This window comes from Rhinatrema bivittatum, chromosome 3 (assembly GCF_901001135.1).
Source record: "Rhinatrema bivittatum chromosome 3, aRhiBiv1.1, whole genome shotgun sequence".
NCBI classification, from domain to species: Eukaryota; Metazoa; Chordata; class Amphibia; order Gymnophiona; family Rhinatrematidae; genus Rhinatrema; species Rhinatrema bivittatum.
In genome coordinates this window covers 264,766,648-264,794,631 of record NC_042617.1, presented here as the reverse complement: position 1 = coordinate 264,794,631, position 27,984 = coordinate 264,766,648, and the positions used below count along the sequence as shown (strand labels likewise).

The 27,984-nt window shown below is 45.5% G+C and overlaps 1 protein-coding gene across 1 annotated transcript in view; it reads right to left on the bottom strand.

Annotated features, from left to right (window-relative positions):
* LAMA2 (laminin subunit alpha 2) overlaps positions 1-27,984 on the bottom strand; it is a 1,492,466-nt gene that overhangs the window by 922,577 nt on the left and 541,905 nt on the right.

Sequence of the window (27,984 nt, the reverse complement as noted above, 5' to 3'; positions counted from 1 at the left end):
AGTTAAATCTACTTATTTAAAAGATACTAGGGCTCAGGCTTTTCAATAATAGGCCCTATTTTGTGAAACTCATTACCTGAGTCATTGCGATCCTTAGATGATTTGCATATGTTCTGGAAACAGTGGAAAGCTTTTCTCTTTCAAGAAGCATTTGGTCACAGCTCCAGTTAGGGAATGATGTATATTTTCCTCTTAGCCATATGATTATTGTTTTTGATGTATTATATGAATATTGCTATTTTTTTTTAATGTTATTCTTATTATACTCTGCCTAGCCCAATGGGTCTGCTATAAGCGAATAACAAATGTTTTTTTTTAATTAATTAATTAATTAATTAATTAATTAAGCATTCCTTCTGAATAATGATGAAAACACATGAAGGTAAATTTTAAAGGCCTAGGCATGCCAAAACTGGGAGATACAAGCATAAGTCAGGCCAATGCATGCTGAGCTGATTTTAAAAGCCACCTGTGTACGTCCGTATCTCCCGCTACTTGCACAAGTCAAAAGTTTTGAAAAAGAGGCGAAGGTGTAGTCTGAGTGGGACAGTGGCATGTCAGGGGAAGGCCAGGAGATGTGCGCATAAATACTTACCTGCAGAGGCGTGCGCCGGAGTCCCCTGCTGCATAAATGTTCTACTGCTATGGATGGCGTGTAGGTAATAAAATAAAAAAATCTAGGCTAGTCAGCTGGGTTAGGGCTAAAAGGAGGAAAGGGAGACTACTGTGATGGAAGCAGGATTTGCACGCATCCACTTAAAATTGTGCACACATGAGCGCGCGTTGAAGCCTATTTTATAACATGCGTACATGTGTTATAAAATTGGCCGTCAGCTGCACTTGTTTCAAAGTTATCATCCCTACTTCCCTAATTCAGAGTATGGGATTTTCCAGTTATTTATATGCAAAACTTGGCTTGCTATGATCATAATTCTTCTTTTTCTCTTACTAGAATCAATGAGAAAGAGAGAGAGACTCTTTATAGGGCTCAGTCTATATATGGAGCATTGTAAGAGGGCACTTTGATTCAGGTAGAGTTTTCGGGAGGTGGGTTGGAGTATTTCAGACATATTCAGAGGTATCCATTGTAAAATTGACATCTGTAAAGAATTTTTAAGGAGTTGATTTGTACAATGCAGCAATGAGAGACTGCAGTATACAAACAACTCCTTTTTTTTTTTTTTTAGAATTTTCATCACTTATAATCTCAAAATTTCTTTACGGATGTCAATTTTACAATGGATACCTCTGAATGTGTCTGTAATAACTCCCCTCTAACCCCAAACCCACCTCACGAAACTCAACCCGAATCAAAGTGCCCCCTTACAATGGTCCATATATGATTGAGCCTTTTAAAGAGTCTCTCTCTCCCTCTCTGTTACGCATGCCATCCGCGGCAGACCCACAGCACGGCCCCCTCACCTTTCCAAAAGGACTCCAGTCTCTGGTTCCTCTTCGCTAGCGGCGGTGGACTGCCAGCTCCGACCTCAGGCCTCCTCCAGTGCCTCTGGGTCTGCCACAGTCCCCAGCGTTCCACGACATGATGCCACTGCTCGTTGGGCCTCTCTGCATGGCCTGCAGAGAGACGCCACTACCCGTGCCGCGCGCCTCCCTAGGAGCGCGCAAGCGTGCATCGCTGATCCTTATGTAGGGACCGCAGCAGAAACCTGGCAGCGGCCCCAGATGATGACGTCAGCCTCTTCATAGTATTTAAGCTCAGGCCCCGCTCCATAGAGTTGCCTTTGCAACAGGTCTCCTCGCTGGTTGAGTACTCGTTGCTGCTAAGAGATTCGTCTCTACTCTACATTCCTGATCCTTGTTGTTCCCAGTTCCTGTTTCCTCGTTCCTGCCCATAGACTTTGACTTCGCTTCACCTACGCTACAGCCTATCTCCAGACCCAGACCTCTGCTTCGCCTGACTACACTACAGCCTATCTCCACCCTGACCTTTGCTTTGTCTGACTACGCCATTGACTATTCCCGTGATCAGACCTCAGCTTCGATTGACTACGCTATTGACTATATCTGTGATCAGACCTCAGCATCACTTTCCACAGCACCTGGATTGCCACTGGCCCTGACTCAATTTTACCATTGGACTCCTCTTCTGCCTACTCCCTGGACATGGACTTATCAGGCTTTGACCTACCTTTGCTCGAGCGCCCTCAGTCTGTCTTTGTTTCATTGGCGCCCGAGTTTCCAGAACCTTATCAAGTCCAGAGTAGGACTACACCATCCCTCACCTGCTGTCTCTGGGCTGAACCAACTTCTCTTGCTATTCTATCTCGAGGCCCACCTAAGTCCTGCCGGCACCCAAAGGCTCAACCCGCGGGGAACGAGGGCTGGTATAAGTGAAGCTCCAGCGGCCTCTGCCTATCAGCCCACTCCACCTGCCGACAGTGGGGACCCGTAGGTCCTTACCTACAGGTTGCGTCAACCCCACCTTGGCCCAAGGGTCCACCTCCGATGCAACTCTCTCTCTCCTGTGCCTAACAGGGAGCTGTAGCAAAATGCTGTAAAATAGCATGTGCAGCCCTTTTAAAATCTACTTTATATTGTTCCTCTTTGTCCTGCTCATAGGGACGGTAATTTTCAATGCAGCGCACAGGCACACATGAATGCATGTCATCAGGCATAGCCTGATCGCGCACACATGTGGGTTCAATTTTAGTGGGCTTGTGCATGTGTATACAAATGCCACTTCTACTACATAAGTGGGGGGGATTTTAAAAGGCACATGTGCTGACACCATTCCCAGCTTTCCCAGTTTGCTCCCAGTTCGTCCACTTAAGGGATAGGACTTCCAAACCCCTCTAGCTTAATAGCTTCCTTTCCCCACTGTTAGCCCTGACCTTTACTGATCTGTCTAGGTTTTTTTGTTTTATAAGTGACACATCATCTATAGCAGAAGTAAAATTATGCGGCAGGAGATCCCAACATGCACCAGTGCTCTTAAGTATTTCTGCACAAATTTCCTTTCAAAATACCAGAATACCTATGCCTCGCTCAGACCATGCCCCACCTCCTTTTGGAAACTTTTCATTTGTGCGTATAGCAGCATGTATGCGCGTATCCTGGTGGCTTTTAAAATCCTTTCGCCGTGTGCTGACCCAAAATATTCACACATCCCATCTCCCAAAACGATTAGGTTAGAAACTACCACGGAAATTACTTTTTCATATCTTGCACCTAGTCACTGAAATTTTTTTCCCTTAGGCTAACATTTAGAAAAGGATTATTTTAAGTTTAGGAAAGCTTTAATGAATTCTATTTTTGAAAACCTTTCCCTCCATTTAAATGGGTCTCTTTCTTTTTATGTTATTTAATGATCCTTGGTTTTAATTCTTCTGCTGCTTTTTATGGAATTTAATGATTTTATGGTTTTTAATTTCTGGTATTGTAATTGATATATTATTGTTTTCTGTTAGTTTGTAAAATTTGTTAGTTATAACTTAGTTAATGCTGTTAAATTGGATATTGCTTTTATTATTATTTTAAAATTATTTTTATATATTTAATTTGATCGCTTTATTTTATGACTGATATTAATTTGTTCCTGTACTTAATTCTTTTTATTGTACATTACCTAGATAACTATATGTAAGATACGTGATTAATCAAATATGCAAAATAAAATAATTACAGAGAAAGTAAAAGAAGGTGCAGAGGCAGACAGACACTGATACTCTGAATGTAAAGTGTATATTACTTTAACAGGACTGCAGTAACTAGCATATTTTTCCAGACTGATTGGCAAGATATATTAAAATATAATTTGACAGGGACAAGAAAGAATATGCATGAGTGAATCTGGCATATCCAAAGGGTTCCAGATACACAAACAAATTCCATGTGAAAATGTTCAATTACTATGTAGATTGCAGAAATTACTGTGTCTTCCCTAAAATTAGAGAAAAAGACCTCGGACCGTAACAGTCAGCCCTAGTCAAAAAACAGCTGCTTCACGGATCAATCATCGGTCATAAAAACCTCCAGTTATTTTTTTCATTATTTTTGCATTTTTAACCTATGTTTTTATGACCGATGATTGAGCTTGGAAGCAGCAAGTTTTTTTTTTATAAGGGCTGACTGTTGTGATCTGAGATCTTTTCCTCCAATTTTAGGGAAGACATAATAATTTCTGCACTGAACATAGTGATTGAGCACACTCACATGGTTTCTTTGTGAATATCCAAAGGGTTGCCAGGATGGGTGAATATGCAGTAGCCGCAGAGTAGCTGGATTGCATCTGTAGACTCAAACTCCCTAAAAAGCAACTAGGATGACGCCGACAGGTTGGGGATGGTCAGGTACCATACTGCAAGGCCCAGGGATCTAGGTGGGATATAAATTTCAGAAATAGATAAATAGGCAACTGGATGTTCAGGCAATGGCCTCACTGTTTTCAGTCAACAGTCTCATTAGTTTAGATAGCTATTTAGATTATTATAAAGCTTGGTGGTAAAGACATAGGGTGAGCGGTGGGTTAAGTATGAGAACATCTGCCCAGGATGAAAGAGACCAGAGAAAGGCAAGAAAAATTGACTTGGACAAGGAGCAATATCCTACAAGCAGTAAAGCTTCTATGGTTGACAGCTGTGACATACCCTTAACACTACAGACCAGAATAACTGTGCAGACTGGATGGGCCAAATAGTCTTTAACCGCCTTCAAGTACTATATATATGTTACTATAGCAGCAGATGATTCAACTCACACCATCAGTTCTGTACACAGTAAGGTACAAGCAGCAAGATTTTGCCGACCCAAAATCCCATAAATAGGTGAAAGATAAGCAGATGCACTTGTACCCCTCATCAAAAAAAAAAAAAAAAAAAAGTCAGTATCCCGCTGCCCAGCTCCACAATGGGAAGCAAATGTAAAACTTCTCATTTTATTTCAAGGTAAGATATAGTCACTAAAACCACCATTTGATTTAAGAAGCAGATTCTCCTCACCTCTCATTCATGTAGTCATGTTCCCACAAACCCTGTTGAAGCCAGTAAATATAAAAAAGACCAGTGCAAAGGGTGATAGGCTCCCTAGGCTTTGTGACCCCCTACACCCCATCCCAACACACTAGGGGTGTGCATTCGGATTGACCGCATTAGTAAAACGCAACTCATATTTTTTTTTTACTTAAAAAATTGATTCGACATAAACGATCGGATTTCCCACATATCGAACATAGATATGTTCGATATGTGGGAAATCGCGATTGTTGAGCCAAAATAAAAATATAAACCCCCTCACCCTCCTTAATCCCCCCCCCCCCGACTTACCACAACTCCCTGGTGATGGAGCGAGGAGTGAGGACGCCATTTCTGCAATCCTTGGCAAGAAGCATGTGACGTCGGCGGCACGTCGAGTGACGCCGGCGTCACGTGATTCCCGGCTCGTTCGCGCCGGACGGCTCGTTCGGCCCAAAAAGAACTTTTGGCCAGCTTGAGGGAGTCAGGAGGCCCCCCCAAGCTGGCCAAAAGTTCTTTTTGGGCCGAACGAGCCGTCCGGCGCGAACTTGCCGGGAATCACGTGACGTCGCGTCTGAGTGACGCGGCGCCACGTGATTCCCGGCGAGTTCGCGCCGGACGGCTCGTTCGGCCCAAAAAGAACTTTTGGCCAGCTTGGGGGGGTCAGGAGGCCCCCCCAAGCTGGCCAAAAGTTCTTTTTGGGCCGAACGAGCCGTCCGGCGCGAACGAGCCGGGAATCACGTGACGCCGCGTCACTCGACGTGCCACCGACGTCACATGCTTCTCGCCAAGGATTGCAGAAATGACGTCCTCACTCCTCGCTCGATCACCAGGGAGTTGTGGTAAGTCGGGGGGGGGGGATTAAGGAGGGTGAGGGGGTTTAAATTTTTTTTTTGCACATATGTACATATACCCAACTCATTGGATTTTTTTTATGTCCATATTGGCCGCAAGTGGGACCCTCTTTCGGACATAAAAAATATGAACATAAAATTTTGCTCTGCACATCCCTACAACACACCCAATTAAATAGTTATGCATTTATAATAGATTTTACATGAAAAAGGACAGTACATTCTTCTGAGGTAAAAATAATACTTACAACATATATAGGAATATACACAAGGATATATTCAGACCTCTTGGTCTTGAGGTGAAGTTGAGTTTTTTGTACCGTCCATGTGTGGAAAGCTGTTGCCAGAAATGCACCCCAATTAGCTGGGTAAGGACTGCTGATTGTGGGGAAGAAGGTGAAAGGGCGAGTGGGTTGGTGGAACTGAAGGAATGACAGGTGTGTTAGGGAGGGGAAAGGGAGGAAGGAAGTGCAATCATGTTTGTAGATGGGCAAGGAAAGGAGGATATGAAAGGAAATGGATGTAGGTGTTAGGATGAGTATGGCAGGAAGAAGATGGATGCAAGGATGTGGAGAGGGAGAAGAAGAGAGGGGGACTGTATTGCGGAGGCACGAAGAAGGGTGTTTTTCTCAAGGAAGAGGGAAGGGCATTGTCAAGAAGAGGAAGATGGAAGGAAAGACCAGTGGGGGAAGGAGATGGAGTGATGCTCTGGCAAGAGGAATGGAAGGGGTGGTGTTTCGAGGAGTGGGGAGGAAGTGCACACGACATGGTTGGGAGGAAGGTGGACCTTGTGAGAGAAGGAAGGATGTATGTATTTTTTTAAGAACAAGAATTTTAGTTTTTGGTATCTACAATGTAGTTTCTGAATTTAACTGTTACTTTTCACTTAGTCAAGTGACCAGAGGTGATAACTTGAATGACTTTACTTGTATCCCTGGTCATCTGATGATTGCACATCTGTTATTTGACCTGCGTTTAAAGATGCTCAGTATTTCTCCTCTCATTGTTGCTAGAAATCTTTGCTTTGAATTCAGTCTCACTTTTTATGTATTTATTTATTTTTGCTTCTCTCTGTCAGCAAGCAGGGTTGGATTAGCCATGACATGTGGATGATGTCATCTAGCACCGAATGAACCATTTTCGCTTAGCTTATAGAGATTTTGCTCTAATGAGCATGTGCGGGCGTTCCCGCACAGGTATTGCTTGTGAGCTCCTCAGTCTTTTTTCATCCCGAGCTACAGCACAGATCTGTATCTTTCTCTGCTTTTCCCGATTGATATTCTCATTTGTTAAATTGTTATCAACTATTATGTCTGGGGGGAGGAGGAATATCCTAGTAGTTAGAGCAGTGGACTATGAACCAGAAGACCAGGGTTCAAGTCCTGCTGTCGCTCCTTGTGACCTTGGGCAAGTCATTTTACTCTCCATTGCCTCTGGTACAAAAACTTAGATTGTAAGCCCTCTGGGGATAGAGAAATACCTACAGTACCTGAATGTAAACCGGTGTGATATCTCAATTGAGATCGAATGTCGGTATATAAAAAGAATAAATAAATAAAATAAATAAATAAATTTTATTTCTGGTATCAGCCAAAATACCTTGCAAAAAATACACTGAGAACCCATATGGAATTAGGCCTATCATTATACATGTTGGGTGTGAGCTCGGCCCTTAGAAAGCCATGAGTAAACTAAATTACAATTACAATATAGTAAATCTCCCATACCAAAACAGCTCTAACTCTAGGACTCAAAAAGTAACAACCCTACCTATGAATAGGTAACACTGCAAATATTACACCACACCCTAAAACATCAATACACCTCCGGTTAGGAAAACAGAACAAGCCAGAAAGCTTATAGATCCCTACACAAAAACTACACAGAATACCTCATCTCAGTCACACATAAAGACACAGACAAACCCTAATCAAAGCAGAATAAAGAGACTATAAAATATAAATAGAAATGTACAGACATTGTTATGGTTGTGGACCCTTGAGCCGGCTAGAGGATGAAGAGGGTCCGCTGAAAGAAGGCCCACAGCGGTACTCGTAGACGGGAGGCGGAACAGGGCCAGGAGACCAAGCAGGACTTTCACCTAAACCAACCCCCGTTCTCCACAGGTTGAGCCCTTGGGTACTGGGGGGGCTGGCAGGACTTAGGTGGTGGTCTTCTGGTAAAGAGGAATCCGATGAACTGTTTGAGTTGAGGCAGGTGGAAGTGAAGCGGAGCCATAGGAGGTCCAGAGGTCATGGCAGGCAGCAGCGGTGCAAGACAAGGAGGCAGACCAGCAGTCGAGGCAGGCAGCAGACCAGCAGAAACCAGAGACAAGCCAAGGATCAGGACGGGCAGCAGACAAGGAATACCAGAAGCTAAGCCGAAGTCAGGAACCAGGAAGATGAGCCGAGGTGGAAGCAGAAACTGGAGCAGGAAGGCAGGAGTGGAGCAGGAACTGGATCAGAAACACAAAGGCAGGAACAGTGAACAGCAACTAGCTACTCAAAGAGTGAACCCTGTTGCAATGGCAAGGAAGGTAAGCACAGGGTGGGTTTAAATACCCATTGGCGTCTGACGTCATCTTAGGGGCCGGGCCGAGGTTTCCCGCCATGGCCCCTTTAAATCCTGACCCCTTGTGTGCGCGCCTAAGGGGTGGGGTTTCGTGGAGAGGCCCAGCCGCGGCCCAAAGGAGAGCGTATTTGAAGGTCTGTATCATATCTACCCTGTCTCTTCCAGAGTATACATATTAAGATCCTTCAGTCTCATCTTATATGGCTTTCTGTGCAGACCCCACACCAATTTTGGTTGCCTTTTTCTGGAACGCTTCCAATCCGTCATTATCTTTTTTGAGATGAGGTTTCCAGAAGTGAATGCAGTACTCTAGGTGAGGCCTCACCAATTATCTGTACAGAGGCATTATTACCTCCTTTTTTCCTGCTAATTATGCCTCTTTCTAAGTAGCCCAGCATCCCTCTGGCCTTAGCTAAGGATTAGATATATCACTAAGGATTGGGTATACAATCGGATCGGCTCCATGATGTATCGAGTGAGATTTTAATGGGGCAAGACTGTCTGCCACCCTTTGAATGGTGTGGTGCCAAGCTTGAGTCTAGCTTGTGGTCAGGGAGTGTATCATACCACAGAGTAATACTTTCTTTAAAGAGGTCTGAATCTATATGTCCTCACTGAGAATGGCAGGTGACATCACATCAGTTGTAGACATAGGATTTGGTAATCCTAGGGAACAATTAGATAATGTTCCAGCCAGGGTACCTTAATCTCTAAACGTGCAAATATTATGAGTTTGGTATGTTGTGGACCCATGGTTGTTATATTGATGACTCCTCCCACAGAGAGGGGCCCCATGGGGAAAATATAGCAATAGGTTGACTCTTTAGTAATGACCACAGAGAGAATAGAAGCTTTATTATACAGCAGTTGGCAAGTCCCGAGGAACGGGCTGTGTCAGTGGAGTAAGTCCTTGATGATGAAGCTCAGTCCAAGCACAGAGTTGTATCAAGTGCAGAGAAGGTCTCACCAGAAGCTGGAAGTGAGGGGTCCGGTAGTGGTCCACAGAGCGGGGTAGGCCGAGAATCCAGTCACCGATGACGTAGTCAGCTATGGTAGATCCGGTAATGGTCTGCGAAGTGGGGTACGCCAAGAATCTATTCTGTGGTGAGACAAGGCAAATAGACTGAGAGAGAAGGTACTCACGAAGGCTGGTAGCTGTGTGAAGAGATGGTCTCCGTGGAACGGAGGTAGAGATGATGCAAGGCCCAGAACGCTGGAGCCAATATATCCTCTGTAGATGCAGGTTAACCCAGGAGGAAGGCAGGCGAGTGCAAGGCCCCGGGGAGTGGGTACCTAGGATCCTGACGAGCTGGGAACCTGGAGAGTAGATAGGAGTGAAGCAAGACCCCCGAGGAGCGGGTGCCTTGAGCGTCCTTGCTGGAATCAGCGAAACCCCGGAGGGTAGGTAGGAGCGAATAAGGCCCCCGAGGAGCGGGTACCTAGAATGCCCTTGAGTAGCCAGCATAACCCCGGAGGTTAGTAGGAGCGAGTATTCAGAGCAGAGTCTCTGAAGGAGTCAAAATTAGCTGGAGCGGAATCCTTGCTAACTCGTAGCTGGATCGGAGGCTAAGTACCCGGAGGTAGTGATGTCATGCGGTGGGGACGCCCCCGAGGTTCCCGCCATGTCGTATTTAAAAGAGAGGGCAGCGCGCGCGAGCGAGCATGCCCGAAGTGACCTCAGTGTAAGAATGGCGAACGCAATCACCCGTGCCAGTCTGGGGACGCCAGAGAGGTCGGCGGAGAGAGGCAGAAGCAGCCATCTTGCCCAGAGGAGAGGAAAGAGAAAGAAAAGATGTGAGACAGAGAGGGCGCAGCTATCTGCGACCGGGCGCAACAGCAAAATTCACAGAAAAGATCATTGGATTAATAGAAAGCAGATCAAGGGTATGTCCTACCCTGTGAGTGGGAGAGGTGATTAGTTGCTCCCAACCACATGCAGCCATGCCCTCAAGAAATAGTTCAAATGATCAAATCTACATGATCATCATTAACACTATATAAAACTATGATTAGATTATTATCTTGTCTTGCATTCTTATCTAAAAAATACAAATAAAATATTTAAAATATACATATGCAAACAGATCTGTAGCAGCTCTAGCCAAATTCTTCCTAGCAAATAGTTTAAAAAAATGAAATCTTAAGGAGGATTCTTTTTACTTATAGGGAGTAGTGACAGGTTGACAGCCCTTATGCTAATATGCTTTAAAAAGAGTAATCAACTAATGAGATAGTCTGAGATAATTCAGCTCAGCCAGGCAAAAGAACTGGAATTGTTACACAACCAGAAGGCCCTTTTGTAAGTATTTTGGAGTATTTCCTGACTCAGCACAACTCTACTGCACAGTAAACAAAAAGAGAAACAGCAAAAGTGGTATTTTGCATAGAGCTGGAGAAAACATTTGATTGGCCAGGCCAATGGTCTAATTTACTAAAAACGTGAAATGGCTGGTTATTGTCCTCCCTTCAGTCAAACCCTGGTCAAGCACCATAGACAGGCATATCAGTACACGTAACAAATTTGCCAGAAATAAATAACCCAAATGACAGTGGGGTAGATTTTCAAAAACCGCGAATAGGCGTACTTTTGTTGGCGCTCCAGGCGCAAACAAAAGTACGCTGGATTTCAGTAGATACGCGCGTAGCCGCGCGTATCCGCTGAAATCCGGGATCGGCGCGCGCAAGGCTATCGATTTCGTATAGCCGGCGCGCGCCGAGCCGCGCAGCCTACCCCTGTTCCCTCCGAGGCCGCTCCGAAATCGGAGCGGCCTCGGAGGGAACTTTCTTTTGCCCTCCCCTCACCTTCCCCTCCCTTCCCCTACCTAACCCACCCGCCCGGCCCTGTCTAAACCCCCCCCTTACCTTTGTTGGGGGATTTACGCCTCCCGGAGGGAGAAGTAAATCCCCGCGCGCCAGCGGGCCGCTAGCGCGCCGGGACACAATCTGAGGGCGGGTCCGGAGGGCGCGGCCACCCCCCTGGGCTGCCCTGGGCCTAGCCACGCCCCCAGGCCCGCCCCGGAACGCTCCCGACACGCCCCGAAAACGCCGCGCGGTTCTGGCCCGCCCCCCGACACGCCCCCTCCGAAAACCCCGGGACTTACGCGAGTCCCAGGGCTCTGCGCGCGCCGGTAGGCCTATGTAAAATAGGCTTACCGGCGAGCAGGGCTCTTAAAATCCGCCCCAGTATGCATACTAATAAAACTAGAGAATACATTTGCTTCTTTCTTCTCCCAATCCCCATGCTAATACCTAGACAAATATTAAAGTTTTAAATGGCTCATAGGACTACTAAGCACCTTAATCTTTATGAATCAAATTGCCACAATACAGAGCTCTGTTTGGCATAGACGTTTTCTCGAGTCAGGATCTAAGCGTGAATTTTTACATTAGGCTAAATGTTAACACACTAACCTAGGAATGTGGAAGGAACATTTTTCATTTCAGTTTACTTAGTTTTCAGATTCTGTATTTGATTTTTCGTTTTGTGGGCTTTTTGGTTTTAGTTTTTTGGAAAATAGTTCACACTATTTACAAATAATGTGCACTATTTTCTGAAATTAATTTACTTGAAATTTTTCAGGAATGTCAGGAGGGGAATTATGCATCTGTTTCAGGGTAAGGTGGACCTCCAGTACCTGAATGCAATCCACTTTGAAGTGCCAAAAAGTGGAATATAAATTAAATAAATTTTAAACAAAAAAATGCACAGTTTGGTCTGAATTACCTTTTTTTTTTTAAACGAGTGCACATCCCTACTGTTAACCGCATACAAGAATACCTTATCTTATTCAGCTACATAAGATAAACCATGCTGAATCAAACCCAAGTTCTATCAAGCCCAGAATTCTGACCTGACAGTGGCCAAACAGGGTCACAAAGATTCCAAAAGTAGATCAATTTCTTGTAGCTCATTCTCAGGGATAAGCACTGGCTTTGTCACAGCTCTCCCTGGCTAATGTAAAATGTAACCTTTCCTGTTAATTTCCTTTCCTTGATTTCTGCTAAACCAGTCTGAACTAGTGGGACCACTCGCTCCACAGCTGTTGAAGACAGAGTGCACATCCTTTCCCCCTGGCTATAAGGGGTGTGTGGTCCTAGGCAGTTGCCAGTAATCTTTAGTCTGAACATTGAGACAACCACCAAACTTAAAGGAACTTAATCTGGAACTAAAAATGAAAACAAGGATCTTCCCTGATTCGCCTCGGTACTTATGTCAAAAAGAAAAAAAAAATAATCCCCCCCTTTTTTTTTTGTAAAGGCTACATAGGGAGCTTGAGACCACATCCTCTAACTGAGATGGGAAGGAGGGAGAGAAAAATAGAAAGAAAGAATTTGGCACACTATGACGGTCTGATACATCCTAGCAGCCCCTGTGTTTCCAGGCGGGAACTGAACTGGGCTAGTAGGACTCAAGGAAAGGAAATGAACAGGTAAACTTAAATTTTACATTCCTTTTCTTCCTGCTAGATCTGCTAGTGGGAGGTACCTAAGCTGTAACTAGGCTGAGCAGGAGAAAGACAGAGCTGCCTTAAGAATCTCTGCCCTAAATCCGAGTCTGCCTGGAGCCCCATGTCAAGCCTGTAAAATCTTGTACAGGAATGCAATCATGGTCAAGTGGCTGGCATGCAAATTTCAGGTAGGGACATTTTATTTATTTATTTATTTTGGATTTTTATATACCGACATTCTTACATTACATGTAAATCATACCGGTTTACATAGAACAAAAACAAGACTGCTGGAGAATAATTCCATAGTCTGATACAGTGAACAATTACATATTGAAGATGCTTCTGCCCATGATAATGCCTAAGCCCATGTAGAATATGCCCCAAGTCTTGTAACGCACCTACAACACAGGTAAGCCAACACAATCGCTTTGATCCACCTGGTTAGCATAGCTTTAGATGCTACCTCCTCTTTCCAGGGGCCTACAATCAGGACAAACCATCTAACCATTTTTCAGAAATGATTTCTGTCTCTCAAATAACTTAACAAGATGCACCTTACATCCAGGAGATGGAGTTTCCTGTCATCCCTCCAGACCCTTTTATTTCTAAAGGCTAGAAAAGGAATAAATTGATTTAAGTAAAAAGTAGAAACCACCCTGAGCAGAAAGGAGGGTACCTGTTGGAAGATAACAGCATCTGCTGAGATCATTAAATATAGGTACCTGCTTTAAAGGCTGTTGGCTATGTCTAGCCAAACAGCCAGCAACGAAGAACAAATGTCTTTAGGGAGAGATCAAAGATGCATGTTTTGCCAGTTTGAAGGGAGGGCCTATGAGAGCATCTAGCCCCAGGTTAAGGATCCCAAGAAGGGACCACTGGTCTGAATGGGGGACCCGGATTTTGTACAGGTGCACTGCTGTGTAAAGTCTCCCAACAGTGCCCCAGGAACAGGAGAGCTAAAGAAATAAAGTCAACTGTGACAAGACATTTCTCAGGTATGTAAAGGAAAGGAAGAGGATGGGGTAAGAATCAGAGCATGGCAGATGTTGAATATGATTGACCCGGACTTCAGCAAAGCCTTTCATACTGACCCGCATTTGAGGCTCATAAATAAATTGAGTAGTCTAGGGATGGGATCTACTGTGTTGGAATGGATTAGAGACTGGTTGAGGAATACACAAGATAGTAAAATGGAGGTTGCTCTGAGGAAATGAAGGTAATAAGTGCAGTACCTCAGGGATTGATCCTATGGCAAATTCTGTTCAATATCCTTATGAACAGTCCTGCAGAGGGGTTAAAAGAGAAACTTTGACTTTTTGTAGGTTACTCTAGGATTTACAGCAGCGTGGACATACCTGAGGCAGCTTGACAAGCTGTCAACTGCTTGGCACATAAGATTCATTACTGAAAAAATTCAGAATTATGAATTTGGAGTACAGAAATCTGAGGGAGAGTTAAACAATGGGTGATGAGATACTGATGGCAAAGATCAGAAAATAGACCTTGGATCTAATGATCACAGAGTGGCCAGAGTGAAAAGCATACTAGGGTACATAAGGAGAGGTTTAACTAGAAGAAAAAGAAAATGATTCTGCTATTGTACAGGGCATTGGTGAAATCCTACCTTGGGTACAGTGCCCATTTCTGAAGTCCATAGCTCCAGAAGGATATAGATAGTGGAGGACATCCACAGAAGGGTTACCACAGTGATGCAAGGTCTGTACAAAAAGTTATATCAGATGAGACTTAAGGATCTAAATAAGAGTAAGGGGACCCTAAATGTTGCCCCTTACTAGTAGTGTTTCCTTAGCTTAAATGGACACAGACCTGCTATGCCAGCAAGTTAATCAGAGGTTGAACAGACCCTGCCCTTGTGTAGTGACGTCAGTGTAAGTAGGTGTTTTAAGGAGATGTGCCACTCCTGAGTGGGAGGAGAAGGGGGGGTTTGAATCTGAATAAAAGCCCTGTGCCCATATGATACAGGAGGAGGTATACATAAGGATTCCAGTAGTTGAAGTAGGTGGTACAGAGGTACAGGAATATTCCTGCCTTGGGAAAGTGACTGGGGCCCAGGAACAAGGTTGCCCAGGCCTTGCAGGGAGGAAGGAGTCAGAGTGCAGGAGAAGTGAAAGTCCGGGAGACAAATGTAAACAAACCAGAAGTCAGTCTTGTTAGGAAAGAGGAAGAAGGAAAACTCACTCATGGTTACAGAGACAACTGGTCCTCAGTGGGAGTATTTGGAAAAGAGGAAGCTACTCAGAAGAGGTCCTGTGGAGTTCCTGTCTGACATAGGAGTTCAGCCAGAAGCTTGTCTGAGTGCCAGAAGCTGAGAAAGAAAGAAACAGGATAGTCCATAGAGCAGATATTGCGGACTTACCGAAGGAAGAGAGGTCCCTGCCCAGGGAGACCTGTCTGAGAGAAGGCAGATTTTTGCTGAAAGAGTTGAGTTTGTTTGTACCGTTTTGTACTGTTTATGGACTTGTCCAAAACGTGGTGCATTTTACATTACTGTAACAGTTTTGTATTTTGCATTGCCTATCTTCAATGCCAGTAAAAAAAACCTTCTGATTTTTGAACAACGGTCTTGGAGTTTGAGTGGCATTTTGGAGTTGACTGGACTGATAAGGGAAGGAGCCCCTGAGAAAAGAAATCTTAAGGGGCTCTTTCCCCCCCCCCCCCCCCCCACAACCCTGTGCAGGAGACCTCAGGACATCATGGGGCTTGTTCTGCTCCGTAAGCTACCCCAGGCGCCCTTGTACCCAACAACTGGCTCGGGGAAGAGGCTACACATGTGTATCCTAGAGAATAACAGACAGGGGAAATATTTTATATACAATCAAATACCTGAACTGTATCAATGATGCTCCTGAGGTAAGCCTTTTTCACTGGAAGGGAAGTTCTAGAACAAGGGTTCATGATGTGGGGCTCCATGTGGGTAGATTGAGGAGCAATGTCAGCAAGTATATATATATATATATATATATATTATTATTTTTTTTTTTTTTAATTTTTTTTTTTTTTTCATTGAAAGAATGACAGATATGTGTAATTCCCTTGTGGAGTGAATAAAACAATAACCATGTAGCCAGGTTTGTCTTGCATAAGAGATCACGGAGACCAGATGGTCGAGCAAAAGCCACATTAATATTGGTATATATTTAGATTAAAATGCTCTGAGAAAATTAAATTAGCAGCTTGATCTGGCAGGTTATATGGGAAACCTAGCAGGCATGATATTCAGGCATCCTCTTTGATCTTTCATGCTAATACTGACTCTGCACAAGCCAAGTGCAATATTGCATGGCACTGCATTTTTTTTCACAGTTTTCAAAATTGGAGCCAAGTAATTATTTAACCAAAAAATGAAAAATAAATGTTACATTTACAAAACCATAATACCAAAGGTAATATAAATACATAGAAAAAAACCCACAAGGAGTATACCTTTCAAACAACTGCACGCGGTGGCAAATATATGTGCGTATGTGGCCATACTTGACTGCAAATCCTGAAAAGACGGTGCCTTAATAGTACAGGGAATGTGATGGAAGAAAGTAATTTTGGAAGGATAGTCATATTGATTAGGTTCATTTGACCAGCCAAGGATAACAGGGATATCCTCTCAGTCCCGAAGATGTTGCTTTATAGTCCCTGTTAGTGGGGCATAGTTTAACATAAAGTTCTTTAAGGTCTCTAGGTAGAAATATACCCAAATATTTGAAATCCTCTCACACTAACTGCATCCCGGCTAGACACTCAATTCTAACTCTGTCTCCAAGAGGCATTATTACTGACTTATCAAAATTTAACTCAGAAACCGGAAACCAGCTCTGGGAATGCAGGTCCAGACACGACCGGCTCTGACAAGAATAACTGAAGATCATCAGAGTAAAGCGAGACTTTATGTTCTCGATCTCCTACCCTGATGCCCCTAATATCAGTTCAGTCTTATGGTTTCTGCCAAAGATTCGATCACCAAATCAAAAAGCAATGGCAAAAGTGGGCCCTGTTGGATGTTAATAAATGATGTTTAAGAACCTTAAGAACCAAACGGGCCAGAGACTGCTAACACATGGCATGTATCCAACCCATAAATGGATAAGGGAGCCCAATTTCCCATAGAACAGCAAACAGGAAGGGCCAGAACACCCTGTCAAATGCCTTCTCAGCAGCCAGAGAGACCACAAGACTCAAGATACCTTTTTTGTTCACAAGATGCAGGATATTAAGCACCCTTTTCGTCTTATTAGTGGATTCTCTTTAATAAATCCAGTTTGATAGCAAATGTTGCTTACCTGATGTAACAGGTGTTCTCACAGGACAGCAGGATGTTAGTCCTCACAAATGGGTGACATCGAGGATGGAGCCCACCACGGAAAACTTCTGTCAAAGTTTAAACAGAACTTTGACTGGCCCCTACTGGGCATGCCCAGCAAGGCACTGACCCTGCAGCCAGCAGGGGTCTCCCTTCAGTCTGATGTTCAAAGCTACAGGCAGTGCCTAGAAAGTAAAAACAAAACAAACCCAACACCGCGGGGTGGCGGGCGGGTTTCGTGAGGACTAACATCCTGCTGTCCTGTGAGAACACCTGTTACATCAGGTAAGCAACATTTGCTTTCTCACAGGACAAGCAGGATGGTTGTCCTCACAAATGGGTGAGTACCGAGCTGAGGATGTCCTGACTTGCACCAAATGCACCCAATGACGTGCAACAGGCACAACAACTGGGTTGGAATTTGGGAAAGGGCATCCGCACCCTACCGGGAGGTGGAAGGGTGTTGGTACATCACGTTGGAAAAAGGTTACGCAAGACAGATTGGCCGAAGATGGAGTCCTGTCTTCCAGCCTTGTCCAAACAATAGTGGGCTGCAAAGGTATGGAGAGAACTCCAGGTTGCAGCTTTGCAGATGTCCGGAAGCGGTACCGATCGAAGGTGTGCCACTGACGTCGCCATGGCCCTCACAGAGTGTGCTTTAACACGGTCTTGAAAAGGAATGCCAGCCTGCTCATAGCAGAAAGAAATGCAGTCCGCCAACCAGGAGGAAAGAGCCTGCTTACCCACAGGTTGTCCTAATTTATTAGGATGGAAAGAGACAAACAACTGAGTGCTCTTCCTGTGAGAAACTGTACGGTCCAGGTAAAAAGCTAGAGCCCGTTTACAGTCTAGGGTATGCAGAGTCTGTTCTCCAGAGTTGGAGTGGGGCCTGGGAAAAAAGATAGGTAGTACGATAGATTGATTGATATGAAACTCCGAAACTACCTTGGGTAAAAATTTAGGGTGAGTGCGGAGTACCGCCCGGTCCTGCAGGAGCTTAGTGTAAGGCGGATAGGTAACTAGGGCCTGCAATTCACTAACCCTGCGAGCTGAAGTAACAGTCAAAAGGAATAACACTTTCCAAGTGAGATATTTTAAGGCACAGGAGTGCAGAGGTTCGAAAGGTGGTTTCATTAGACGACCAAGAACCAGATTAAGGTCCCAGGATGGGGCCGGAGGACGCAAGGGAGGCTTTAGATGGAGCAATCCCTTAAGAAAGCGTGTTACGAGGGGTTGTACTGAAATAGGATTACCCCCAATACACTTATGGAAGGCGGCTACCGCACTGACATGCATTCGTATAGAAGAGGTTTTAAGACCTGATTCAGAGAGATGCCATAAATAGTCCAAGAATTTTGAGATTGGACAGGAAAGGGGATCAAGGGACTGAGAAGTGCACCATGATGTGTACCTTTTCCATTTGTATGAGTAAGACCTTCTTGTGGAAGGCTTTCGTGAAGCTATCAGGACCCGAGAAACGGAATCCGAAAGGTTAAATGGTTGAAGGACTAACCTTTCAACATCCATGCCGTCAGGGACAAGGCTTGGAGGTTGGGATGGAGGAGGCATCCGTCGTTTTGAGTGAGCAGATGCGGGTCCATTCCCAGAGGAATGTGCCTGCGGATGGAGAGATCCTGGAGAATGGGAAACCATACTTGGCGTGGCCAGTAAGGTGCTATCAGGATCATGGTTCCTCCGTCCTGGCGTAGCTTCACGAGAGTCTTTGACACAAGAGGAAGTGGAGGGAATGCATAGAGCAGACCGGTTGTCCACTTGAGGGAGAACGCATCCCTCGGCCGAGAGTGCTGGCTCCGAATGAGAGAGCAGTAATTGTCCACTTTGTGGTTCTGAGGGGACGCAAAGAGGTCTATGCGGGGAAAACCCCACTGTCGAAACAGAGAGGTTGCAACTAGAGGATTGAGTGACCACTCGTGTGGTTGGAAGACACGGCTCAGCTGGTCTGCCAATACATTGTCTACTCCCGGCAGGTAAGTGGCCCTGAGGTACATGGAGTGGGAGAGGGCTTCCGCCCAAATCTGCGCAGCTTCCTGACACAGAAGGAAGGATCCTGTGCCTCCCTGCTTGTTTATGTACCACATGGCCACTTGGTTGTCCGTCTGGATTAAGATTATCTGATGAATTAGATGATCTTTGAAAGTTCGGAGCGCATAGCGGATTGCACGAAGTTCCAGGAAATTTATCTGGTGTTCGGCTTCCTCCTTGGACCATAACCCTTGGGTTTGGAAGTCGTCCACATGGGCTCCCCAACCGATGTGAGAAGCGTCGGTGGTTAGGATTACTTGCGGATCCGGTGGGAGAAAAGGTAAGCCCTGAAGGAGGTTGACCTGAATCGTCCACCAGGTTAAGGACAGGCGTAGCGCTTGTGTAATTGTGACTATGGAGGACAGAGGCTGAAAAGCTTGAATCCATTGGTGTCGTAGAGTCCATTGTGTTACTCTCATGGCTAGTCGGGTCATGGGAGTGACTTGAACCGAGGATGCCATGTGTCCTAGGAGAATAAGGAACTGGCGAGCCGTGGCAGTGTTCTGAGACTGGAGCTGGCGAGCCAGGGAGATTAGGGTGTGGACCCTCTGAAGAGGAAGGTAAGCCTTTGCCTGTAAGGTGTCCAAGTCTGCCCCAATGAAGGATAAGGTTTGAGACGGGACTAAGCAAGATTTCTCGTAATTGACAAGAAACCCTAAGGAAAGGAGTGTTTGAATTGTCAATTTTAGGGAGGATTGAGCTATCTGTTGGGTGGAGGCCCTGATTAGCCAATCGTCCAGGTAGGGGTAGACGTGGACACCTTCCTTCCTGAGGAATGCTGCTACCACTACGAGACATTTGGTAAAGACTCGTGGGGCAGAAGCCAGACCGAAAGGTAGGACATGGTATTGATAATGGTCGTGGCCTACTAGAAACCGCAGATACTTGCGATGGGATTGTGTGATCGCAATGTGGGTATAAGCGTCCTTGAGGTCGAGAGAGCACAGCCAATCCCCTCTTTGTAGCAGAGGGAGCAGCGCGCCTAGGGTTACCATTTTGAACTTCTCTTTTTGAAGGTATTTGTTGAGGGCTCGAAGGTCCAAAATGGGACGTAGTCCCCCTGATTTCTTTGGTATTAGGAAGTATCTGGAATAGAAACCCTTGCCTCGCTGAGAGGGAGGAACGGGTTCTATAGCATTTGATTGCAGAAGAAGAGATACTTCCTGTTGTAATTGAGCCAAATGGGTGGATAGACTCCACGCTTGAAGAGGCGGGGAGTCTGCCGGAAGAGTTATGAAGTTGAGGTGGTAACCCTGTGCGATAATTGTTAGCACCCACTGATCTGAGGTGATCTGCAACCAAGGGTGTAGAAAATGGTACAGTCGACCTCCTACAGGAATGTCTGGAAGAGGGGTTTGGCATGTGTTCCCTACAGGGGAGTCAAAGGCCAGCCGCAGGCCCAGGAGGAGGGGCTACAGTAGGCCTTTGTTTCCTAGGCTGACGCGGCTGAGGCCTAGTAGAGGATCGTGCTGGACGAGGCCTGGCCGATGGAGGGTAGTAACGGCGTGGCCGAAAGAACGACTTCTTAGAGTCCTTCTTAAGTGGTTGTTTGGAGGAAACCTCAGACGGAACAGAAGAAAGTTGTTTCAACGTCTCGTGGTGATCTTTTAATTCAGCTACAATTTGCTGAATTTGTTCTCCAAACAAATTGTCCCCTAAGCAGGGTAAATCCGCTAAACGATCCTGGACCTCTGGGCGAAGGTTGGATGACTTTAACCAAGCCCAACGTCTGGCCGAGATGGCAGTAGCCGAAACCTTTGTGGAGGCATCGAAGATGTCATAAGCCGTTCTGATCTCGTGCTTCCCCGCTTCAAACCCTTTGTTAAGAAGGGCCTGAAGCTGTGGCTGGTATTGGTCAGGTAATGTGTCAGCAAAATCTTGCATCTGTTTAAGGATGGCTCTGTTATATTGCGTCATGTAGAGTTGATATGAGGCTATGCGAGAAATCAGCATAGCTCCATGGTACACTTTCCGTCCCACACTGTCCAGGAATTTATTGTCCTTGACAGGCGGAGTGGAGGAGTGTGGCTTTAGACGTTTGGCCTTTCTTTGTGCGGACTCAACCACAACAGAGCGATGATCCAGTTGAGGCTTTTGAAAGCCTGGTGCTGACTGGACGAGATATGTGGAGTCAGCCTTCTTGTTAACTGGTGATACAGATGAAGGAGATTCCCAGTTTTTCTTTAAGAGATCGAGAAACACCTGGTGAATGGGGATGGAAGCGATGATTTTTGGAGCGTCCAAAAATTGAAGCAGTTCCATCATCTGGTGTCTGTCATCGGTCTCAGATTGCAGCTGAAAAGGTACAATTTCGGACATCTCCTTTACAAAATTAATAAAGGAGAGATCCTCTGGAGGAGATCTTTTTCTACTCTCTGTAGGAGAAGGCGGTGATGGTAAATCTGTGTCAGAAGATGTATCATCACCCCAGGTATCATAGGGATCACTTGGGGGTTGAAGCCCCGATGGACCTGGTTGAGGATCCGAAGGCATCGAAGGAAACCTTGGAGGAACCGGTAGTACAATCGGCACTGGGAACGGCATCGAGGGTTTCGGTGCTGTCGATGGAGTCGGTGCCGGTCTTGGAATCGATGGAGCCGAAGGATAAATCGGTGGAGATATACGAGAAGGCACCGATGGGACCACCCCGGAAGGGGGAATCAAGAACGGTGTTTCTCCCCGCCGATGAAAATCCAGTCGGAGACGATGGCGCTGTCGGTGCTACTGGAATCATCGATGGAAGTGCATGTACAAGTGCTTCCATACGTTGTAGTAGCGGTGCCAGCGCTTCCACCAAAGGTTCGGTGGTCGGTTCCTTCCTCGGTGGCGGAGTCGGTGCCGGGGTCGATGCCGGTGGCGGTGCCGGAATCGGTGCCGGAGACGGTGCCAATGAGGTTGGAATCTTTGCATCGCTTTCTCGATGGCCTCCTGGACCAGCCGGTCCAGTTCTGCCCGGAGACCAGGGGTAACAATACCCGGCTCGACGGGAGAGGGAGGCTGAGGCAGAGCCGGAGGGACCACCGTAACCGGTGGGATCACGGCTCCCACACCCCGAGAGGGTGAGGGTTTCCTCGATGCCTGCGAACGAGACGTGGACGGTGCCAAGTCTGATCGAGGCCTCTTAGTCGGTGGTTCGGCCTGTTCAGAGGTCGATGACTGTGGATCCTCGACAGGCCGAGACTTGTGCCGTCGATGGCGATGCTTGTCCTTCCGGTCTCCTCGCCCATCCGGGGAGGGGACAGGAGTCGACGGCCGAGAAGTCATCGATGGTGGCCGGTCACCGGAGGGTTGACGATGGTGGTGCAATTTCGACGGTGCCGGTTCCGATGACGTCGATGCTATCGATGGCGTTGGGGTGGGTGCATGGAAGAGGAGCCCCATCTTCTCCATCCTGGCCTTGCGACCCTTAGGTGTCATTAGGGCACATTTGGTGCAAGTCAGGACATCATGCTCACTACCCAAACACAAAACACAAACCCTATGGGGGTCTGTGATTGACATAGTCCGGGTACAATCCGGACAACGACGGAACCCCGTTGCCATGGCTGGAAGCCAAAATTTAGGCTGGGGATCGGTAAGTGCCAACAGGCCTCGAGGGCCAAATTCGACGGTAGTCGAGGAAAAAAGGCAAAAACTTACCGGTTTCCGCAAAAGTGACAAAAATTTGTCGAAGGGAGACCCCTGAGGGGCAAATTTTCTTCGGAAAGAAAAGTACCGAATTCCTGTCAGGAACGTGGTAAGGGAGCTCCTTTCACCGCGTGGCAACTGCTGCGCGGAAAAAAGAAGACTGAAGGGAGACCCCTGCTGGCTGCAGGGTCAGTGCCTTGCTGGGCATGCCCAGTAGGGGCCAGTCAAAGTTCTGTTTAAACTTTGACAGAAGTTTTCCGTGGTGGGCTCCATCCTCGATGTCACCCATTTGTGAGGACAACCATCCTGCTTGTCCTGTGAGAAAAGGGTGTATAAACCTGGGCATAAGAAGCTCCATTGTGAGTTGTCAGAATTTTTTATTGGACTTTAATAATAAGATAGACCTGTATGAGCCACACACAATTGCGTCTTTACCCTTCTTGGATATTAAAGTAATGCCAGCATTCGCCATGTTGCTCAGGGAGCACAGGAAGAACCAATTCCATGAAAAGTGCTGACAAGTTCTGACAGATATTTTTTGTAGAGATCAATGTGATAGCCATCCGGGTCAGGACTTTTCCCCTAGTAGAGCCTTCACTACTACTTGAATTTTGAGGAATGTAATAAGATCTGTTAATTGTGATTTCTGATTTGCTGTGAGTATTGGCTAGTGTAAAGAGGAAAGATATCCCTGAATATCAGTAAGGCATGCGGGGGAAGCCTCTACATACAAATGTGCATAGTAGTTAAAGTGCATTTCAATGTCCCTGGGATGTGAGGTGACAATCCCGGAAGGCCTCCCAACACCCAGGATCATTGCGCTATTAGCTTTCTTCTTAATCACTCAGGCCAAAAACGAATCAGGTCTATCACCTTGTTCATAAAAATTCAATTTAGTGTATTTGAGAGTCTTTCCTATTTTAATCATCTCGAGAGATTTTAATTTTAGCTTGCATAGTTCTAAAGCTTTCAGGGTACATGGGGAGCAGTCTATTTTTGAGCTTTGCTTTCAAACTGTGGATCTTTAATAGGTGCTTGTCAGCTTTTTGCCATCATATTTTCTGCAGGTGACTTGTGTAAGAGATTATTTTACCATGGAGGAATGCCTTAAAGGTCTCCCAGCGCAGCACCAGTGGGTAATCAGCTTTGGGATTAAAAGTATTAAATTCTTTCCCCCTCCTTTCATTAACTCAGGGGCTCTCTCCAAGTAAAGTTTCTGGGTCCAGGTGTCCCTAAATCCAGTACAATTTCTACAGGATGATGGTGTGAAATGGAACATGCAAGAATGTCACTTTTAGAGGTCTTGGATATAAAGCAGGGGGAACATAAAAATAATCAATCCTGCTGTATATAGTGTGCTGAAGGGAATAATATGGATAGTTTTTTTCAAAGAGTGTTGGTATCTCCATATATATATATGAGATGGAGTGTAGCTAACAAATTCCTTAGCTCTCTGGTTATGCCCGCCCCCAAGGTTGCAACATATTAGTGAGTTTTCTATAGAAGTCCTGCTAGTCTGCATTTGGCCCATATATCTTGACTAAGGTAAAGGACTCTCCCAGCAAGGAACAATCCAGCAGCGGAGATCTTCCATCTGTTTTTTTTTAAGTTTAAAAAAATACAAAAAATCAAAATTAAAAAAAGCTGATAGTTTTGGGGTCTGGTAACTTACACGGCACTGCAGGGGTTAATTAAAAAAGTAGTATATAGAAGTAAAATTAATTGTTCATGTGCCTCTCCAGAGACACACATACCTGCGCTTGTGACCAGAGAAGTAGAATTTTTAATTTGTTACCCATAATATAGGCTGATTTCTTGCTGACATGTTCTATTTTCTGCTATATTCCCTTCCTCCCTGCCCCTCTACCCACCCAGCCCAGAGATTGCTCTTCTAATATAGTCTTGCTGGGGTACTTAATTGATAACAAGATAATCTACTAGTTTTTTTTTATCAGCTTAAATGAGTTTTCTATCAAATCAAATGAACAAGATGTCTATTATTCAATGTGACAACTGTGAAGCCTTTATCTTGTAGCAAACCATCTGGAAGCTAAGGGCTTACCCCATTTGCACTGCTTGCACATGTATAGGGCTGTTTTTGCACGAGCAACGCTTTGAAAATCTTTCTGAGAAGTGGGAATCGTGGGAATCGCGATACGTTTCGCTTCCCCACGAATACAACGAATATGGCCCTCTACGTTCCAGATTGCCAATACGTTGCAAACGAATGCACACCCCTAGTACCTTGTTCAGTCTCTCAGGTGAGTCTTCACCTGAAGTATTGTGTTCACTTTTGGAGCTTGTATCTCAAAAGGATAGAGACAGGATAGAGGCTAGGGGTGTGCTTTCGTTTGCAACGTATTGGTAATCCGCAACGTATAGGGCCATATTCATTGTAATCATGGGGAAGCGAAATGTGTTGCGATTCCCCACGAATACAACGAATCTTCACCGAATTATTCAGCCGTCTAAAGGAGCGAATTTAAACAAATTCCCCCCCCGCCCCCCCCCCCGCAAGACTTACCAAAACTCCCTGGTGGTCCATCTACTGCACTCACGCCGTCAGCTGCCGGTATTCAAAATGGCGCCGATAGCCTTTGACCTTACTATGTCACAGGGGCTACCGGTGGCATTGGTCGGCCCCTGTCACATGGTAGGAGCAATGGATGGCCTGTATAAGGGGTAAAAATAGAGCGTCGAAAACGCACGGCCAAACAGGGGTTAACAGTGCGCTCGGCCAAGCGCACCATACTGAATCGGCCCATTAGTAATTAGGATAATATTGGCCCCTTTTTTACCACAGGGTATTGGAGCTGGATCATCTGCGGTAACCGGTCAATTTTACAGTACTTTAGTACATATGACTATAAGAATTTAAACTCTGCCTGGCTACCTCAGTAGCCTTTGGTTGCCTGTTTATAGAAAGTCCTGTATATATGTAACCCCATCTTGGTTTAGAGGTCCCTAAGACAAGGGTCACAGCAGAAGCCCCTGGGCCACTATCTCCCGGATTACTCTTCCTTCTCTCTTGCACCAACAACTGCAATAAGCCACCAAGACAGCCAGGGTTCAATCAACAGGAAGGAGGAAAAGCCTCCAGGGCCCTTAGCTCCTGGGTGTAGGTGCCTTGTAGGGATGTGCAGAGGGACCTCATACGTTACATTTGGTATTCGTATTCGTATGAGGGCAGATATGTTGCATTCAGCAAGGGGGGGCCCCGATCCATTCATGCATTCCATTCTTATTCGTTTCCCGGCTAAAATTTAATTAACTACAACCCTGCCCCCCCCCCCCCCCACCCTCCTGACCCCCACAAGACTTGCCAAAAGTCCCTGGTGGTCCAGCGGGAGTCCGGGAGCGATCTCCTGCACTCAGGCCGTCAGCTGCCAGTAATCAAAATGGCACAGATAGCCTTTGCCCTTACTATGTCACAGGGGCTATCGGCGCCATTTTTAATACTGGCAGCCGACAGCGTGAGTACAGGAGATCGCTCACGGACCCCTGCTGGACCACCAGGGAGTTTTGGAAAGTCTTGGGGAGGTCAGGAGGGTGGGGGTTTTGTTTAAATTCGCTCCTTTAGACGGCCGAATAATTCGGTGAAGATTCGTTGTATTCGTGGGAATCACGATACATTTCGCTTCCCCACGAATACAGCGAATATGGCCCTATATGTTGTGGATTGCCAATATGTTGCAAATGAATGCACACCCCCTAGTACCTTGTTCAGTCTCTCACAACCAGCCTCTCTCCAACTACTACTCACATAGGCAGATCTCTTCAGTTCAGCAGGCTGGTTCTTGGGTTGGAAAAAAGCAGATGGAGTGGTGTTCAACAAAAAAAATAGTTTACTGAAACTTTTAAAAATGGATTCAGGGCAAAAAAGATAAAATCATCAAAAGGAAAAAACAGGATGATAGCTCCAAATATCAAAGCCTCTCCTTCTAGGTTCAGCTTCTGAATCAGTGTCCCAATCTCCAAAGCTCTTTGCAGTGATGGGAAAGAGGCTGGGCTGAGGGAAGAGGGGAGTGGGAAGACTGCTAGAGTCAGAGAAGGGGGAAAAAAGGGCAGTGTGCTAGCAGGCGGAGGAGAGTGTGCCACGGGATGGAGGGGGGACAATGCTGAGATCAGACTGGGGAGAGGGTAGAGAGAGAGAGAGAGAGACAATTTTATGCATGATAAAGGTTTAGCTCCCTTCCCCTCCCCCATCTAGTACCCACCCCATGTCAGCCTTTCTAGGAAAAAAAACCCAGCATTGGATAGTTTTATGATGTGAGTGAGAATTTACTAGAACTGATTCCAACAATAATTTTACCTACACAACTAATGCTGCCTGGTACAGTGAGTTTTACAGCAACCATTATAACATCATATGACATTTCTTCTTTGACTGGAATTGTGACTTCCAGTTCAGGGTATATTGAGCCTTTGAGCTAATGTGAACGGCAGTTTATAAATTCACTCTGTCTCAGCCGACTTCCTACTGCTTATAATGCTCTTTAATTCAATCAATACAATTTGAAAAGCTCAGGTACATTAGACCAGAAAAATCTTTCAGAAGGTAATTTACAATACAGCTCAGTTTAGATCAAGAAAGTGGGCAGGGCAAAATTAAATTTTATGGAATGGAAGAGAGTGGGCTGGGTGAAAAAAAAGAAAGCAATCTAGTATTTTATTTAATGAAAACAAAAGCAGCAGGACCTGGCAAAAACCTTGTGGCATGATAGTGGCAGTGGTACAAAGCAAGGAACTATGGACTGTAGTGCAGGGCAGCTCATCCCAGTGATTTCATAGGATCTGCAAAAGCATCGAGTGCAATCTAAGGAAACATAGGGATAAAATTGTGTTTTCCTTACTTTTTACTGTTGACACCTTCAAAAGCAGACTGCATTTGGCAGTGGGTGTGAGTTTACAGAGCTATAAAGTGATCACAATAGGCAACTGCTTGCTAGAAGAGCATAACAGCTGAAATAACACTGTTAACAGCTGCTAAGTGGTAGTAAATATATGCTACAAACCATAGTGTGTCATATTTGTGTGGGAAGAATCAAAAAATGTATATAGAAATGGAATAAAATACATAGGAAAAAGAGAGCGGAAAAAAAAAGAAAGACTGAAATTAAATCAAAATGTACAAAATATAGAATGTATGCAGG